Genomic DNA, 18,383 nt, shown 5'->3' on the forward strand with positions numbered 1-18,383 from the left:
TCGAGGTAGAGATTCTAGATGAATCTTATACTATCCCTTATGATTGTGGTATCTAGGAATTTGAATGGGCGTTAAGATCAAAATTTGTATATCAGGAAGTGCACTGCCTAATCTTTTAGTAAGTGAGAAATGATAAACAGAAGCCAGTTGGGCTATTATGACTCTAGGGTATCCTGGGGTTAGTATGGAGGGATATAGTTATTGATCGTAATGGACAATCATCTCAGAGTTCAGGTGAGATGAGTGGATGCGAGAAGTGGTGACTTGACATATTAGATTACAACACTCTGGTTTGTGTGAGCGAAATATCATAAGACTGAGTGTGTACAAAGGGAGACCGTACGACTTCGTGGGACACCAAAGTCGATAGCATCAGAGTGAGACCATTTATTCCCCAAGTTCTGGCCATAGAGGGTGATGAGTATAAGATTGGAATTTGGAATTATTGGTTACCTTCTGACAAACTGATAACCTGAAGGAACGACTCAAAATTTAAGTATTTTACTTCAAATATATAATTTTTCAGGATAGTAAGGCCAATACGGTCCCTTGGATGGACTGTTACAGTGGTGAATACCAGTCGACAGTCAGAGTGACTCTGAATAAGATATTGTGAGATAGGGAATGAGAAGTACTCATTCTGGGAAATGAAACAAGGGACAGCAAGTATCTTGGTTCAGAATCAGTTCAAAGGACTAGTGAAGTTACTAAGGATTGTTAGGGTAGGTTGTCTGCTTATTTGAAAGGACACAAGAATTCACAAATTTGAATATGGGAACGTGGAGCTCCCGGATCAAAGACTTTGTATTTCTTCAAGTATTGTAGACAAAAAAAAATGGTAAGATAGTTTGGGAAAGAAATAGGGGTTTTGACTCTAGATTTGATAGACCTAAGAGATCCTAATGAGGATTAGGTCAGGGGCCTACAAATTAGCCTTACCCCAGTATTGGTAGAGGCTCATGAGGTCTTACTGGTGCAAATGTTAAGAGAAGAAGTGTTGATTATTACCTTTGATTGGGTGAAGAAACCTTGGGATTTTAGTGGAATTATTGTCTAAGGAAAGACTAGTGGGAATCCTAGATAGAAGAGATAAAGTCTTACGGGATGATACTGCAACTCTAGTGAGGGTGTTACAAGGAAGTCACAGGGAAAATAAATTGACTTCGAAGTTTGAGTCTGATGTGCGAGATTAGTATCCCGAGATGTTCGAATAAATTTTGAGGACAAAATTTCAATAAGGAGGGGATAGTTGTAACGTCCCAAAATTGCTATTAAGGCTGAGTGCCTTGCTTACCATGCCAAGAGGGCATAATCGGGTTTTTATGCGGTATAAATGATTTGTGTGGTGTTGACGGAAAAAACTCGTCAACGAAAAATGGATGGAAAACTCAAAGACTAAATCAGTGACTTATGAACTCAGAAGAACTTGTAGAAAGTTGAAGGAAAATTGCAAGTTAACAGTAGAAGAAACTTGTATATTGCTCTTAGAATAGTCTTGTATTACATCATTTTTCCAACCCCTTAACTTGAGGAGTGGAGGTCTATTTATAGCTTGGCTATAATGGCCTCTGATCAAGGTGGTCCCAAGGGACAAGAAGGTACTTGGGTACACTATCATAGTAGTGGCATAAAACGTGGTGGAATAGAGGATCGTGGGGTCGACGCTTGTTTGTGGTCAGAGACATGCAGGTCATGCCACCACTCCTCATACCTCCACTACTTGCCAGGGACAAATGTCAGAGGTTCGCTAAGAAGGACCACGTTAGGTACCTTGCTTGTACGACCACTACCTATCTGGCGTGGATATGAGGATCAGATGCCTGGGGTCCTCAGAGTCGTACACCAGTATGTACTTCATACCCATACGATCTCTTTGAGCCGCGTGTAGGTTCTCACAGGGCGTCTATTCTTTTAACCTTTGAAGGTTCCTTTTCTGCTAATATAATCACTCCATTGGTGTGAGTCACCATGTGGTCAATTGGTGTATACCGAGGGTGCAGCTACATGGTGCACGAGGCACGTTTGATGAAGACCTCACGGGGTGCGCAGTGCTGGCGTGAGGCACAAGTGCGCGGCATGGGCGTGGGCACGCGAGATGCTAGCGCGAGGCCCTCCTGGCCGAGGCACCAGGTGCGCAACATGGGCGTGGGCATGCGACACGCTGGCGCGAGGCCCTCCTAGCTAAGGCACCAGGTGTGAGACATGGGCCTAGGCGCACGAGACATGGCGCGAGGCCCTCCTGGCCGAGGCACCAGCCGCGCGGCATGGGTGTAGGTGCGCGACACGCTGGCGCGAGGCCCTTCTGGCCGAGATACTAGGCGCGAGGTACCCCGGCTGAATGCGAGGTGGTGGCTTCGCGAGGTCCTGGTGCATGGCATCTGGGCACGAGGGGTTCTATTCTTCAGCAAGGTAGAGACCTGCGGGGCACCTGAGAGTGTTGGCTAGAACGTGGTCTCATGAGTCCTATAGGCCTGGGCCTGATAGCATGACTATGTGACCCTTGGCCATGTATTTCAACCAGGGATCAGAGATTTTTTCCTTGGTGGATTTTTGGCATCCACATGTGGTAATGTGACTAGATATGCATGTTTATGTGTATTAAATTTGCATGTGGGCTCAATTCTGTAAATTGGGGCATATCCGTAATTTTTGACCCGTTGAGGGTATATTTTCATTGTGTATGTGTTGTGAGTGAGACCCCTGTGTTATGGGGATATATTTGAGATATGCAGTCTGAGGCGATCCTAGCGAGGGGATTAGTAGAATAATCACAACGGGGTTAAATACCCAGCTCGGGGTGAGCCCAAGGGTATTTTGGGAACTTAATGAGTATTCGGGATTTATTGGGTAACAGGTAGTTATGTGGTGATTATTTAGATACGTCGAGGTTAGTTGGGAGTTTATAAGACTATTTGAGGAATAGCGGGAAATGTGGTAAATGACGGTATTGCTCTTGGGGCGTTAAAGGGCAAGTTTTGATTTAGGGGTATTTTGGTCCTTTTTATGCCAAGGGATAACTTAGGAGGCTTGAGGAATAGTTAGGAACACTTGGGATATTCTCAAACCTTTCCCCCCAACTCTCTCTCTCTCTCTCTCTCTATTTTCCCTCTCTCTCACTCCCATTGTTAAGGTTTGGAAATTGTAAGAGAAAAACACTAATTCTCTAAACTTTGGGGCAAGGATTTGCTGGGGATTGAAGCTCAATTGAAGTTGGGAGCTTCTAGACTTAAAGGGAGCAGCTGGGCGCAATTCAAACAAGGTAATCTAAAGTTTTAGTTTGAGTTTGCTTAAGTTTTGAAGTTTTCAAAGTCTTGCTGAATTTTTGGTTCCTAGGGGATTTTGGTTAGATTTTTAGGTGGTTGTATTGCTCTGAGTGTACTATTGAGGTGTAGAGGCTCAATTTTGGCTTTAATTCATGTTTAAGTTGGATTTTGAGGATTTGGGCTCGAGGAAAACACAAGGAAATGTTGGAGTTTCTGGGATCGCGGGGTCGCGCCACGACCCGCATGAACCCTGAAGGCCTAGGGAGTTTGTTGAATTGCCCAGGCATCGCGGCACAGGTTAGGGCGTATCGCGGCCTATGTCCCCCAGGTGAGAGCCTTGAGCTCTCTGACTTGTATAGGGTCGCGACTCAAATAAAGAATATTGGCCAATTAAGGGTTTTATGCTTGAGAACTCAAATCTAAAGGCTCGGGGAGGATTTTACTACCCAGTTTAGTAGAATTCGAGGCCTTGGAGGATAGTATATTATTCTGAAGCCTCTAACTGATTTAGGATTTTATAGTTATTCGTTATTACATTGTGACTAGGTTTTATCGCTAAGGCTCAGGATTAGGGATCGTGCTTAGGATGGCCTGGTGTTGTAAGCTCAGGACTCAAGGTAAGAAAATGGTTTGTGCCCATAAAGCTATATTGTGCTTAGTGTTATGTGAAATTGTTTGTAACTATTATGTCATATATGTGTTTGTGACGGAGCAGCCAAGGTTGGGATCGGCAAAGGCTGGGAGCGGCAAAGGTCAGGAACGACAAAGGCTAGGATTGGTAATGGTCAGGAATGGCAAAGTCGTGAACGACAAAGGCCAGGAGCGGCAAAGGCCGGGATTGGCAAAGGTCGAGAACGACAAAGGCCGACAATGAAAAAGGTCAAAAGCAGCAAAGGTTGGGATCACCATTAAGCATGTTGAATGAAGGCCACTAGGGCGAGTCCCTCTAAGGGTTCCGTACTCACCCGATCGGTTAAGACCATGAACTTGGTGCCATTTAACGCACCATGATCAGTGTAGGCTGTTGTTGTGAATTCTGATAGAAACTTGTAGATTTTCTGTTGTGTTTGATTAGTTATGCATTTGTTTAAATAAATTATTATATGATATGCTGTGAAGTTTTCTTGCTGGGTCTTGGCTCACAGGTCCTCCATGGTGCAGATAAGGGCAAGGAAAAGGTTGACCAACCATGAGTTGGAGGGCATGGAGCGTTGCGTACATATTTGGCCTACCTGGCCGCCACAGCTGGGGTAGTTTTGAGGAAAGTTGTATAAATGATTGATTTGTCACCTAGGTCGACTGTATATAGACTTTTGAGTTGTAAATATGTCTTAAAAACATTTTGGGATCCCATGTAACTTTTCTATAATTTTAATAAATGTTTAAACATTTTTATGAAAGTTTTATTAAATGAATCTTTATTTTTACTTAAATCACACTTTTGGGGCTAAAACCTCGATTAACGAGTAAATTGCACATTTTAAAATCACATGGTAATGACTCTAGGGCAGTAGGGTGTTACAACAACAATCTTAGAAAACCCTTCAACAAATTTTCTGTAATACCCCGTCAATCCTAAGAAACGTGTAACTTCTATTGCATTCTTAGGTTGAGGCCAATCCCGGATAGCTTCGATCTTAGCTGGGTCTACTGCTACTCCCTCCTTAGACACTATATGGCCCAAGAATCCCACCTTTTCTAACCAGATTTGCACTTCTTGAAGTTTGCGTACAACAGGTGCCCTTGAAGCCTTCTTAGTGTCAGTCTCAAGTGTTCTTCATGTTTTGCCTCAATTTTGGAGTAGATTAAAATGCCATCAATAAACACTACCACAAATTTGTCTAGAAAATCTTTGAAGACCCAGTTAATCAAATCCATGAAAGCTGCTAGAGCATTTGTGAGTCCAAAAGACATCACTAGAAATTCGTAATGCCCATACCGGGTCCGAAAGAAAGTCTTTGTGATATCTTCTTCCCTCACCTTCAACTGATGGTACCCCGACCTCAAGTTGATTTTAGAAAATACTATCGCTCCCTGAAGTTGGTTGAAGAGATCATCGATTAACAGTAGTGGGTACTTGTTCTTGATTGTGACCTTATTAAGCTCCTAATAATCTATGGAAATTCTCATGCTCCCATCCTTCTTCATAACGAACAACACTCAAGCACCCCATGGTGAATAACTCGGTTTTAAGAAACCTTTGTCCAAAAACTCTTATAGTTGTAGTTTCAGTTCCTTTAGCTCCATCGGTGCCATTCTGTATGGTGCCTTTGATATGGGTGTAGTCTCTAGAATCAAATCTATCACAAATTCAATTTCTCTTTTTGGAGGTAGGCCGAGTAAATCCTCCAGAAACACCTCTGGGAATTCACACACCACGTGAACGTCCTCAGGGCTTAGTTCGATTTCTTTTGTCTTATCCACTACATTTTTCAAGATACGCCTGACATCCATTGTGAATCATGTTGTGTGCTTTTAAGGCCGAGATTATCAGTGTACGAAGTCAAGCTGCGTCACCACAAAGGTGAATTGTTCCCCGTTGTCTAGCTTAAACTCCACTGCCTTCTTGCAATAGTCAATGGTTGCTCCATACTTAACCAACCAATCCATACAAAGAATTACCTCATAATCTATTATATTTAACTCAATCAAATCTCCTGGACATATTCCCCCTTTAATCTCTATTGGGGTCACCGGTATCCATCTAGTTGACATTATTACATCACCCGAGGGTAACATTGTAGCAAAGTCCTCACTAAAACCCCTATAGGGCACTCCTAGGCTATCTATCATTTCCACAGAAATAAAAGAATCTGTAGCTCCTGAATCAATGAGGACTTTACATAATTTACTAGCTATAGAGATCTGACTTGTCACAACGATGTTACAAACCTTAGCTTCTCCTTTTGTCAATGCGAAGACTCGGGCTGGTATAACAATTTCTCTTTTTATGACCCTTGTGTCCACACTTAAAGCATTTTCCAGTGTTTCCCTACACACACCCGGGTGCTTACGGTTACACTTCTGAATAAATGGGAACTTGACTCTGCGGTCCTGGTGGTTACTATTCCCATTTCTCTGGACCGCTGGTTGGGCTTCTTGTCTGACCCATTGCCCTGACCCTCATAAAATTTTCTCTTTTTGTCACTCTGACCTGAGTGATTCTTCCTTGCTTCTCTCCTAGCTGCCCCATCTTTCCAGAAGCGATCTTCCATGAACTCTGCATCCAAGGCTATATCCAGGATCTCAGCGTAACTGTCTATCCCCACACTAGTCAACTTGACATCTTTGGCTATCATTAATTTCAATCCCCTAATGAAGTGTTGGATCCCACTTCTGTCAGAATTATTTTTGATGCAACCCTAGCCAATCTATCAAAATGTTGTGCGTATTCTGTGACAATACAGTTCTATTGAACTAGCATAACAAACTCATCGACCCCGGTGGCCATGATTGCAGCACTGTAATACTTCTTATTGAAGGCTAACACGAAGTCATTCCAGTCATAGTGGCTAAGTCCCGAGTCTATCTAACGACGTCCCACCAGATTCTCGAATTCTTCTTTAGTAAGTGAGATGCACAGGACATCCTCTCTCGATCATTCAGCTCCATATGTTCAAAGATAGCCTCCACTGACTTGAGCTAATCCTCGCCCTCCATAGGATCCAATTTTCCCTCAAAGTTTGGTGGGGATTTTTTCCTGAACCTTTTTATACACTGGTTCAAATATAGGAATTTGTACCCTAGACCTACTGGCACCTGTTGTGCTACTGCTGGTGGCGCTTGCCCTGTGCGAGCCAATTCTTCCTCTCTTGGCCTTAACTGTTCTCTCAACCTTGCCACTTCTCCTACTAGGTAGTTAGGAATGGATGCTACAGGTACCTTGGGAATGTCAGCCATGGGAGGTATTGGGTCCTCAGGGATGCTAGCCATGTTCGGGTTAGCGGCCACCCCACGAGCCCTGCCTCTTCCTCTTCCTCGGCCAGCCCTATCCCTTTACCCCTTACTGCTCCTCTAGTTGACATGATCGAATTCTAAAGTCCAAGTGGATTCGATCAAGAGAAAATAGTGAATTTAATTCTTAGCATCACTACTACTAGAAGGAATAATGAAACAATCTACAATTTTAATGCTAACAAAACAACTTACGATACGGTGAGATAAGGTCTTTTTCCCAATATTCAATATGTGTGCTGAGGGATTCCTTGAAGCCAAGATTTGAACGACCAGATGTGATACCATTTATAACGCCCCTAATTGCCTATCTCTATTAAATTGCTATTTTTAATAATAACTTCATAGATTACATAATATGGTAGAAAAAATAGTGGGTATTTCTCTGAAATAGATGCAGAGCTTGGATCCAATGTTCAAAACAAAAGGGAATTTGATGTAGTCTTAAAAATAAGTAAGCACATCCCACTGATAATTTAGCATACATACATACTTATGGAAAACTAACACGGCTCACCATGTGTGCCAAACAAGTCTACCTGCAAGGGAGCAAGTAAGGGGGTGAGCTAAAATCCTAATAAAGAAGTACAATCAAGACATACAAGCATAAACGATATATCTCATACATTCTTAACACACTTTTCTTATAGCAACCACTATCAAAATAAGTCATAATCATAAACATGAGACTATTTGTGACATAAGCATAATCGTACATCATAAGATCGAAATCATAACCATAAGATCATTTGCAATATGAGCATAAACATACAACGTAAGATCATAAGCAGCATAATCATAAGCATACAACATAAGTTCACGGCTCCCCTATTGTCCAATGATCACATGTGACTCCTTATCGGTCACTTCCATGGCACCTTTATGACATAATTCATCTGGCACCCTTTTGGCCATGAGTTTCCATGGCACCCTTTTGGCCAGAATCTTAGGCATGTCTGCCTTTAATAATGTTGCAATACTAGGTTAAGCAAGCACAAACACATCCATACATATCTCATAACTAGAGCTCATTCAGAAACAAAACAAAAAATCTAGCTAACTTCCTTACCTCAAGTCGAAGCAAAATAAGAGCAGGAATACTTCACAACTAGCCTAGAATAGTAGTCAAAACACTTGTCTTACTATCATGTAATACACGCATGAACACATCTATCTTATAATAATTTGCACAACTTTCTAGATTCAAGCATAACCCATACCGAAAATCATGCTTGCATGTCACAGATAAAATCATGGAAACAATGCCAATACACATATCAACCCTAAAGATCTTCAAGCAAGGACCTTAGACTAACTCAATTAACATATAATTACGCGTAAAAATGCATTTTCATGTAACATGCATATGTGAGACCATTCTTGAAAACTATGCCAAAGTTCATGATGTTTGTTATCCAATAAATTAGCATTTGTGACGTGGCGAATAATCTCTTGACACGTGCCTGACACCTGGAGCGTCTGCTAGAGTATCGACCATGAGACACACCAGGAGCAGGACAGACCTGTTTTTACCACGACCAGACTGGTCGGTGGTTCCGCTGGCAAAGCAACATTTATGGAAAGATCTTATGTATCCCGAATTTATTTCATGCAATCTTCTGAATATTCCATGATTCAGGGGATAATATCTGTAACAATATTGGGCAACCCTCCATGGGCCTATAAAAAGCAAGAGATGGCTCATGGGAAGGGACTTTGGGGGGCAGCTAAAAAATCATAGGAATATAGAAATTATCTATGAAAACTAGGATTGTTTATGAGGAGTGTTGAAACTCATTGAGCCCAAGCTCTCTGATCACACTTTTGTTCCCATATCAATATCATTCTAAGTGGATGTAGGTCATTACCAGATTCTGGGGCCGAACCACTATAAATTACTGTGTTTTCTTTACTTTTGTCATTACGTTATTATCTATACATATTCGCCTATATCATTCATATTTTGACTCCGTGTCAGTTGGCTAAAACGAGGGTCAACAATGTTATACACTCATTTCTTAACAACTTTACAAAATTTCAGCAAGCATCATTTACACCCAATTAATTACTCATTGATTTCCCTAGCATGCTTGCTGCCATTTTGACATCTTAAGAATTATTTAAATTCATGCACCAGCCTTGACCCAAAAATCAAATCCAAATAACATAGACTAAACATGGCCCAAAACCAACAATAGGAAAAGAATACCAAACTTTTATTCCAAACATGGCAATAGATATATATTCACAAACTTGTTTAATATCCATAATTATTTTAGAAATAATAGAACCAAAAAAATTAACCAACTTCCAATCAACATAATGTTCGCCTAACCTATAAAACCAAAATCAATACATAAATAATTCATTTTCACGTATCACATTTCATCATGAATTAACTCCTAACATGCTTTCAAATCAAACCACAAAATAAAATATCATTTATAAATTAATGATCAACATGCTAATCATTTTTAATTTCTTTTTTTAGAGCACCTAATCACATAAAATCATGACATTAAAAATGATTCAAAACTTGTTTAAAATTCATATTTATAAATGCAATGTCATCATGGCATTAAACTCGCTTTTAGATTATTCATGCTTGCTAAACAAATATATTATGAATAACATTCAGCATGTAACCAACTCGTCTATTTTTCTCATTTAATTAGATAGTCACATAAAATCATTGGTTTTTCTCTAATGAAATGAAAAGAACAAAACATGTGAAACTAATCTATTTATTTTTAGCACATATCATGAAATTATAGTATTTACCACAAATGCCTAACATGCAATTCTATAGTATAACAAACAAAAAGAAAATAAATAGAACAATGATACACCATACTCGAACCTAAAGCTATCATAACTACCACAAGTTTCCATTTTCTTGTACAAACTTCATAATGAAATTAAATTCTACCATGCTCCCTATTTAATACATCAAGAAGAATTAGAGAACAATTTTATACTCCATTGGTCGAACACCCTATGTATCCAAAAGAAGCATATTGTATTAGTCCACATAAAATCATATCATGAATAGTGAAACAAAACAAGAACTATAGCATGCTTAGATTCTTATTCCAAAATCAAACCATCACACAAACCCTAGACCTTAGAACATCAAGGCCGATACCCATAATCACAACAACACAATTTCAATTTCAACATCATTGCTATATTTAAACCCTAGCATGCTTCTAGTATTCTAGCTTTGCATGAAAATAAGCATGGCATTTCAATCATCACACTCACATAAAATCAAAGCATCCAAAATAACATGCCTTGGCCGAACCCATCATGCATCATCAACATAGCTTTACATAGGTGAGATCTCAAAATCAATTAAAACAAACAAGAAAATATCAAAAGCACCAAAATCAAATCATACCCATCTTGCAAGAATTAATCCACAACCTTAGAATGATTTTTTTATGAGAACAACCAATCAAGAAAATAAATAATAACAAAAATTCCAATACCTCTTGATGGCGTTCAAGAACACAAAGCAAATAAATCCTTAGGAACCTAGGGATTTCGAAATACACCACCAAAGAAAAGAGAAACAAACTTCTTAGAATTGAGAAAGATATATCTAATCTTGGAAGATCAAGAACCAAAATCCAAAATCAAAATATGAATACATACCTAGAGATCCTTGAAGCCCTTTTCTCTTCTCCTCATTTCTCCCTTTCTTCCTCTCTTTTCTTCCTCCCTTTTCTTTCCCTTTTTCATCCTCCCCTTCCTCTCTTTCTCTCAAAATTTTGGCAGCCACCAAAATGGTTTTCCAAGGCTACATTTTCTTCTATTTATAATACCCTAGTGACCTAACCCTAAGGAAAAACCCAAGTGTGAAAACTATAATTCTATCCCACAAAATAAGCTAAATTCCGCTATTTCCTCTCCTTACACCTCATCTAAACCCTATCTCAATGTAAACACAATCTAATAGAAAATTTAATGCCCCTAATTTCCTATCTTTATTAAAATACTAGTTTTAATAATAGTTCAAAAGATTTCATAACTTTGTCTGAAAACACAGTGGGACTTTATTGGAAATACATGCAGAGTTTGGATCCAATGTTCAAAACAAAAGAGAGTTTGATGCAGTCTTAAAAATAACTAAAAATACATCCCATTGATAAATTAACATAAGAAAGACTCGAAGGCACTACGGCGGTCCAGGTCATTTCCTCCTTCATTGGTTCCCCACAACATACATACATACTTATGGAAAACTGACTCAGCTCACCATGCTTGCCAAACAAGTCTATCTATTTCCTGCTTGCAAATGGGAAAAGTAAATGGGTGAGCTAAAAGCCCAGTAAGGAAGTACAAATAAGACATACAAGCATAAATGACATATCTCATACATTCTTAACAACTTTTCGTATAGCAATCACTATCATCATAAGTCATAATCATAAACATGAGACTATTTGCAGCATAAGCATAATCGTACATCATAAGATCGTAATCATAACCATATTATCATTTGCATCATGAGCATAAACATACAACGTAAGATCATAAGCAACATAGTCATAAGCATACAACATAAAATCATGGCACTTCTATTCTCCAATGATCACATGTGACTCCCTTTTGGTCAATTCCATGGCACCCTTTTGGCCATAATTCACCTGGCACCCTTTTGGACAGAATCTTAGGCATGTTTGCCTTTATAATGCTGCAGCACTAGGTTAAGCAAACACAAAAAAATCCATACATATCGCATAACTAGAGTCCATTCAAAACAAAACAGAAATCTAACAAACTTTCTTACCTCATGTCCAAGCAAAATAAGAACGGGAATACTTCACAATGAGCCTAGAATAATAGTCAAAACACTTGTCTTAATATCATGTAAAGCACACATGAACGTGTCTAAACATACTCCACGTGTGCATGGGTCATGCACTCGTGACATCTATCTCATAACAAGTTGCACCACTTTCTAGATTCTAGCATAACTCATACACAAAATCATGCTTGCATGTCACACATAACCTCATGAAAAAGAATGTTGATACACATATCAACCTTAAAGGTCTTCAAGCAAGGACCTTAGACTTACTCAATTAAAATAGAATTACGCGTAAAAATGCATTTGCATGTAACATGCATACGTGAGACCATTCTTAAAAACTATGTCAATGTTTATGAAATCATACACTTATTTCTTAACAATTTTACAAAAATTCAGCAAATTAACACTTAATGAATTACCTATTAACTTTCCTAGCATGGTTGCTACCATTTTGACATCTTAAAACCATTGGAAATTATGCATCAAGACTTAATCCCCAAAATCAAAAGCAAAACTCACAAACTATGGCTTAAATCAACAAGAGGCAAAGGATACCAAACTTTAATCGAAACATATATACCAACTTGCTTAATATTCATAATTTATTTTTAGAAATAATATACCAAAATAATTAATCAAGCTCTAACATGCTTTCAAATCCAACCACAAAATAACAAATAACACTTTTTCTAAAATTAAAAATGTAATTATTTTTAATTCTCTTTCTAGAACGTATAATCACATAAAATCATGGCATTCACAATTATTCAAAATTTGTTTAAAATTCATAATTATAAATAAAATATCATCATGGTACAAAAACCACCCTTAGATACTCATGCTTGCTAATCTCATAAACGTAAGAATAAAATTCAGCATGTCCTTCATATATTTGCTTTTATCTTTTAAGCATATAAGTTCACATAAAATCATAGGTTTTCTTAATGAAATGAAAGAACAAAATATATGAAACTAATCATTTTCATCATTGGTATATATCATGAAATCATGGCATCAAACTCACTCCTAGTTTACTCATGCTTGCTAATTAAATATATAGACAATATAAAATGAACAATAAAACTTTAATAATATACCAACAATACATGGAAAGGTCTAACATGCTTTCTAAAATCTTATGCAAGTCCCTAATAATCCTTAATCTCATTTACGCATTTTGAGCAATATCACACCATGCAATATAGTTTAGGCTGAAATACACATAGGACTTAACAACCAAGTTTACCACAAAATCACGTCGTGCTTCTTTATTCAAAGCACCAAGACAAGAATCATAGTACAACATGCTAATAAAAATAAATAATTATACACAAAACCTAGCATGCTTTTCTATAAGTTTTAGTACATAAATTCATCATGCCTTGAATCAATTTACAATAGATACCTAGGCCTAAAACAATGTTGTTACACCCAGATTTTGAGATAAGAAGTTATGACCCCGAAAACTGGGCTCGTCAGGTGTGAGCTCGAAATATATGCAAACATCATATGGTTCAACCATTAAACCCCTCTGAAGTAAAACAACGACCTTGAGGATGTGTAACCTCGAATATTCTCCGAGCTCACGGTGGGTAAAGGCACGACACTTGAATATATTTTTTACCGATTATCTTCAGACGAGACAGCTCGAGCTCGGGAAGTGCAAGCTCGGATGTGACAGCCTCGTCAGCACCTACCTATCCCGAGCACGGCATGAAGTTGAGTGGCATGCTCGTGACTGACCCATAGTCTTGACAGACTCAATGCCAATCGCTAATCTCGAAGACCTGATGAATCACCTGGGATAGCCTATTACGTGTGAACATGCTACTATTGTGTAATCCCAATATTTAAGGCATATCATTTAATCTATTATCCGTTCCCGATCTTCATGGGACGTTTCCGTGTATATAGGAGATAATGCATTTAATATCATTATTTCAATTGATTTACAGAATATCTTCTAGAAATATGTGGGAATGGATTCTGCAACCTTCTCTATAAATAGAGAAGGAATCACCATTTGTAAAGGATCGAATTTTGATTTCTGGAGAAAAAACTCTGGGCAACTCTTCTCTGAAAAGTTTCCGAAAAACTCCTAAATCTTAATAACACAGACTCATGGACTAAGCAGATTTAACTGCTGAACCACGTAAAAATCATCTTGTTTTTCTTCACTATTCATTTTCATTGTTTTATCGTATAATTGATCTACTATTTAAGTTGACGAAAAGCGGCATCAACAGTTTGGTGCTTTCATTGAGAGCATTAAGCGGTACATGCATAAATCTATATAGTCAAAAAAGCCTCCTTGAATCAACAATGGCAGCGAATGATCCCCATGTTCCTGAGGAGGAAATTTTAGATGAAGCTGACTACCCCCGACGCCCTGGAAAGCAGCCTATGGTGAATTCGGACCCTGATGAGAGGAGTGGTTCATCCGACTCTCGGGGACCACCAGCCCCTAGGGACGACGAGGACATGTACTACAATCCTGAACGATATGTCCCGATAGTGGAGCTCGAAAATTGTCAACTGCGAAAGCAGTTGGCAGAGGCCAATAAATGTAACGAGGAGCTAGCCAGATTAGTTGCTGAGGCACAGGCAGCTCAGGCCCCACCTCCACCAGAGGCCCAGGCTCCGCCTCCGCGGGACGTTCATCTTCCACCACGTAGGCCTCGAGGGCAGCCGCGCAAAAACGCTGCCGCCTGTAGAACGGAGCAACCTCTGCCGCCAGCCATTAGACTGCTCCGCCAAGGCCCCAGAGAAAAAACTGGGCTGGAGCTCCTGCCAACCCAGTTGTGAAGGTATCTACCAGAGAATGGAATAACCGAGCCCCCACGGTGGCTCGGACCCAAAATCCTAGTAACACGCAGAACGTTCCTGAACCAGTTCAAGCAAACTCGGGGCCTAGTAATGGATGGCAGCCACCATCACCCATAAGGCACCCACCATCACCTATAAGGTATCCCTCACCAACTCGGAGAAACACACAACTGACTCAGGGTGATAGGGAAAGGCGAGCTGCGCAAAGGCGTGGAAATGGGGAGACTGCTACGGAGCATAGAGGTACCAAACCCACGAGAAGCCAAATGTCTCGGTCTCACACTATTGAGACGAAGCAACCAGCAAGGAACCCATCTCGAAACAACCGCGCAACGAGTCCTGTCAGTGAAGGCTCGGGAGACACTAGATTGGTCAGTATGTATGATCAGGGACATAGAAATACTGGGAATCGAAGGGATCACCCAGATTTACGAGAACACTTGAACCATAATCAGGGGAATGATAATCCGTCGAATCCAGATCTGAGGGATCATCTCAATGGATGCAAGAACCTCGTACCGAGGCGCAAAACTAGGGTTGTGATCAACGATAACCAGTTCCCACTGCTTCAAGTCAGACCCCTCGTGGATTCAGTCCAAGAAAGGATTGAACAGCTAGAAAGAGCATTCAGGCTCTTACAAAATGAACGAGGTTGGGATCAGGACGAAGAGTTCGACGAAGAACTCGAACCCTTTGCCCCTCACATTTCCAGCACCCCGTTTCCTCAGGGATTCTGAATTCCTCATGTCCCACCATTTTATGGAAATTTGGATCCATATAGTCATTAAGTACGTTCAACACAATCATGCGAGCCAGTAATGTGAGCTACGAGCTCAGATGCATGCTATTTCCAGCCTCGCTCACGGGACCAGCAAAAAACTGGTTTGAAAAGTATAAGAGACATTCGATAGCTTCTTGGGACCAATTATCAAGAGATTTCAAGAAGCAATTCAAGGCCATGGTCGGCATTAGGCCTGAGGAATCTGCCTTGACCAATGTTCGACAGCAGCCGAATGAAACATTGAAGAGTTACCCCCACGAGGTTTAATTTGAAAGTCGCCCGAGCTCGTGACGTCGACGACAGTGGCCATTTAATTGTTGTCCGAGCTGGGGTAATGCCTGGAAGTCCTCTCTAGGAGGATATGCAGAGGAAACTCGTAAGATCCTTAACCGAGTTCAATCAACGAGCTCAGAGGTTCGTTAATGTAGAGGAGGCAAGGCCAGCGCTAAACATGACCTCTCAGCCCATAATTGCAACAACGAACATAAACTCTTCCTCGACCTCGGCGGACCCTACGACCTCGAAACCCCCTGGGGACAACCCTTCTAAAAGAAAGAAGAATTAAGGGAATAACCCCGAGACGGGTGGGAAGAAGAAGAAAGAAGAGAGGTATTTCTCCGTATACAAGGTGTATACCGAGCTCAATGAGACTCATGAGAATATCTACCTGGCTAAAGAAAAACAGGTCCCTTTCAGACGGCCCAACCCCATGAGGAACCAAAAGGAAAAAAGAGACACCAACAAGTACTGCAGATTTCATAGAGATATCGGACATACAACCGATGAATGCAGGCAATTAAAAGACGAGATCGAAGGATTTATCTCGAGAGGATACTTCAGACAATATGTTAGGAACCAAAACCCCAATCAGGCTTCCACCAGCCAGAGGGCAGCACCACCACCACCTGCCCAGAACAACAACTCTCGAGCAAGGGAAGACAAACGACCCCCTCGATTAATGGAGAAGATGTTATAACCATCTGGGGGGGGGGGGGGGCATATATGGCAGGACCGGGCAAGAACGCCCAGAAACGATATGTGAATGAACTGAAAACTAGTGACAGATCTCCCTACGAACCTGAACCCAAAGATCCAAAACAGCAAAGGGTTGAATCTCAACCCATAACTTTTACTGAGGATGATGCGTCTCATGTACAATTTCCTCACAACGACCCCTTCAGCTCGCGAATAAGAGGGTACACCGAGTCCTGATTGATAACAGGAGCTCAGTAAATATCCTTTATAAGGCCACCTTAGAAAAGATGGGACTCGCGCTTCGCGACCTAAAGGCCTGTGCAACGACGTTGTACAGTTTTTCAGGAGAAGGGATTGCCTGTGTGGGATCCATCGAACTCCCCGTGACCTTGGGAGACTTCCCAGTCTCGACAACCAAGATGATGGAGTTTGTAGTAGTGGATCTTCCATCGGTCTACAACATACTGCTCGGGAGACCCGCCCTGGTAGGGCTAGGGGCATTATCGTCCGTTAGGCACCTGGCCATCAAGTTCCCGACTTCTAGTGGCATCGGGACGCTGAAAGGAGACCAGCTCGCGGGAAGGGAATGTTACAGCATTTTTGTAAAAGGGAAGAAGCAGACAAGTGCGCAAACACTTGTTATAATTCAAAATAAGGATGGTATTGTCTTTGAGATAGACGAGGAGATTGATCCAAGAATAGAAGAAAGAGCTGACCTCGAGCCTCTAGAAGAGCTCGAAGAGGTCAGGCTCAAAGAGATTGATCCCCCAAAAACTATAAAGGTAGGGAAAAACCTATTGGAGGAAGCAAAGTAGCAATTAATCTGCTTCTTGAGGAAGAACCAGGACGTCTTCGCATGGTCACATTCGGACATGGTAGGGATAAGTCTGAATGTAATAAGCCATGCCCTTAATATTGACAAAAGCTTCCCCTCGAAGCAGCAAAAACGAAGACTCCTAGATGATGACAGGAAGAGAGCCTTGAAGGAAGAGGTCGACAGGTTGAAGGCGAATCAATTCATACAAGATGCTTTCTACCCTGATTGGGTCGCTAACCCGGTGCTAGTTCCAAAACCTAACATAACATGGGAAACCTATATTGATTACTCAGACCTCAATAAAGCATGTCCTAAGGACTGGTTCCCCCTAACTCGGATCGACCAGCTCGTAGATGCCACAGATGGGCATGGACTTATGTCGTTCATGGACACTTATTCTGGATATAACCAGATTTCCATGCAAGCCCCAGACCAAGAGCATACGAGTTTTGTGACAGATAAAGGACTATATTGCTACAATGTCATGCCATTCGGGCTCAAGAATGCTGGAGCCACATACCAATGGCTCGTAAACATGATGTTCTCTGAACAGATAGGTAATAACATGGAAGTTTATGTTGATGATATGTTAGTTAAATCTAACATAACAATAACCATGTGGATGACCTTGAAGAATGCTTTGTCGTGCTACGAAAGTACAATATGAAGCTCAACCCCCAGAAATGCTCTTTTGGAGTATTGTCGGGGAAGTTCCTAGGTTTCATTGTGAACGCTTGGGGGATAGAGGCTAATCCTGACAAGATCCAATCGTTAATTTACATGCCCTCACCTCGAAAGCATAAAGATGTCTAGAGTTTGACTGCATGAATGGCGGCATTAAGTAGGTTTATCTTGAAGTCTACAGACCGTTGTCTCCCATTTTTCAATCTTTTGAGAGGGGGCAAAAAGTTCGAGTGGACAGAGGAATGCAAGCTAGCATTTCAGGAG

This window comes from Humulus lupulus, chromosome 7, assembly GCF_963169125.1.
Source record: "Humulus lupulus chromosome 7, drHumLupu1.1, whole genome shotgun sequence".
Lineage (NCBI taxonomy): Eukaryota > Viridiplantae > Streptophyta > Magnoliopsida > Rosales > Cannabaceae > Humulus > Humulus lupulus.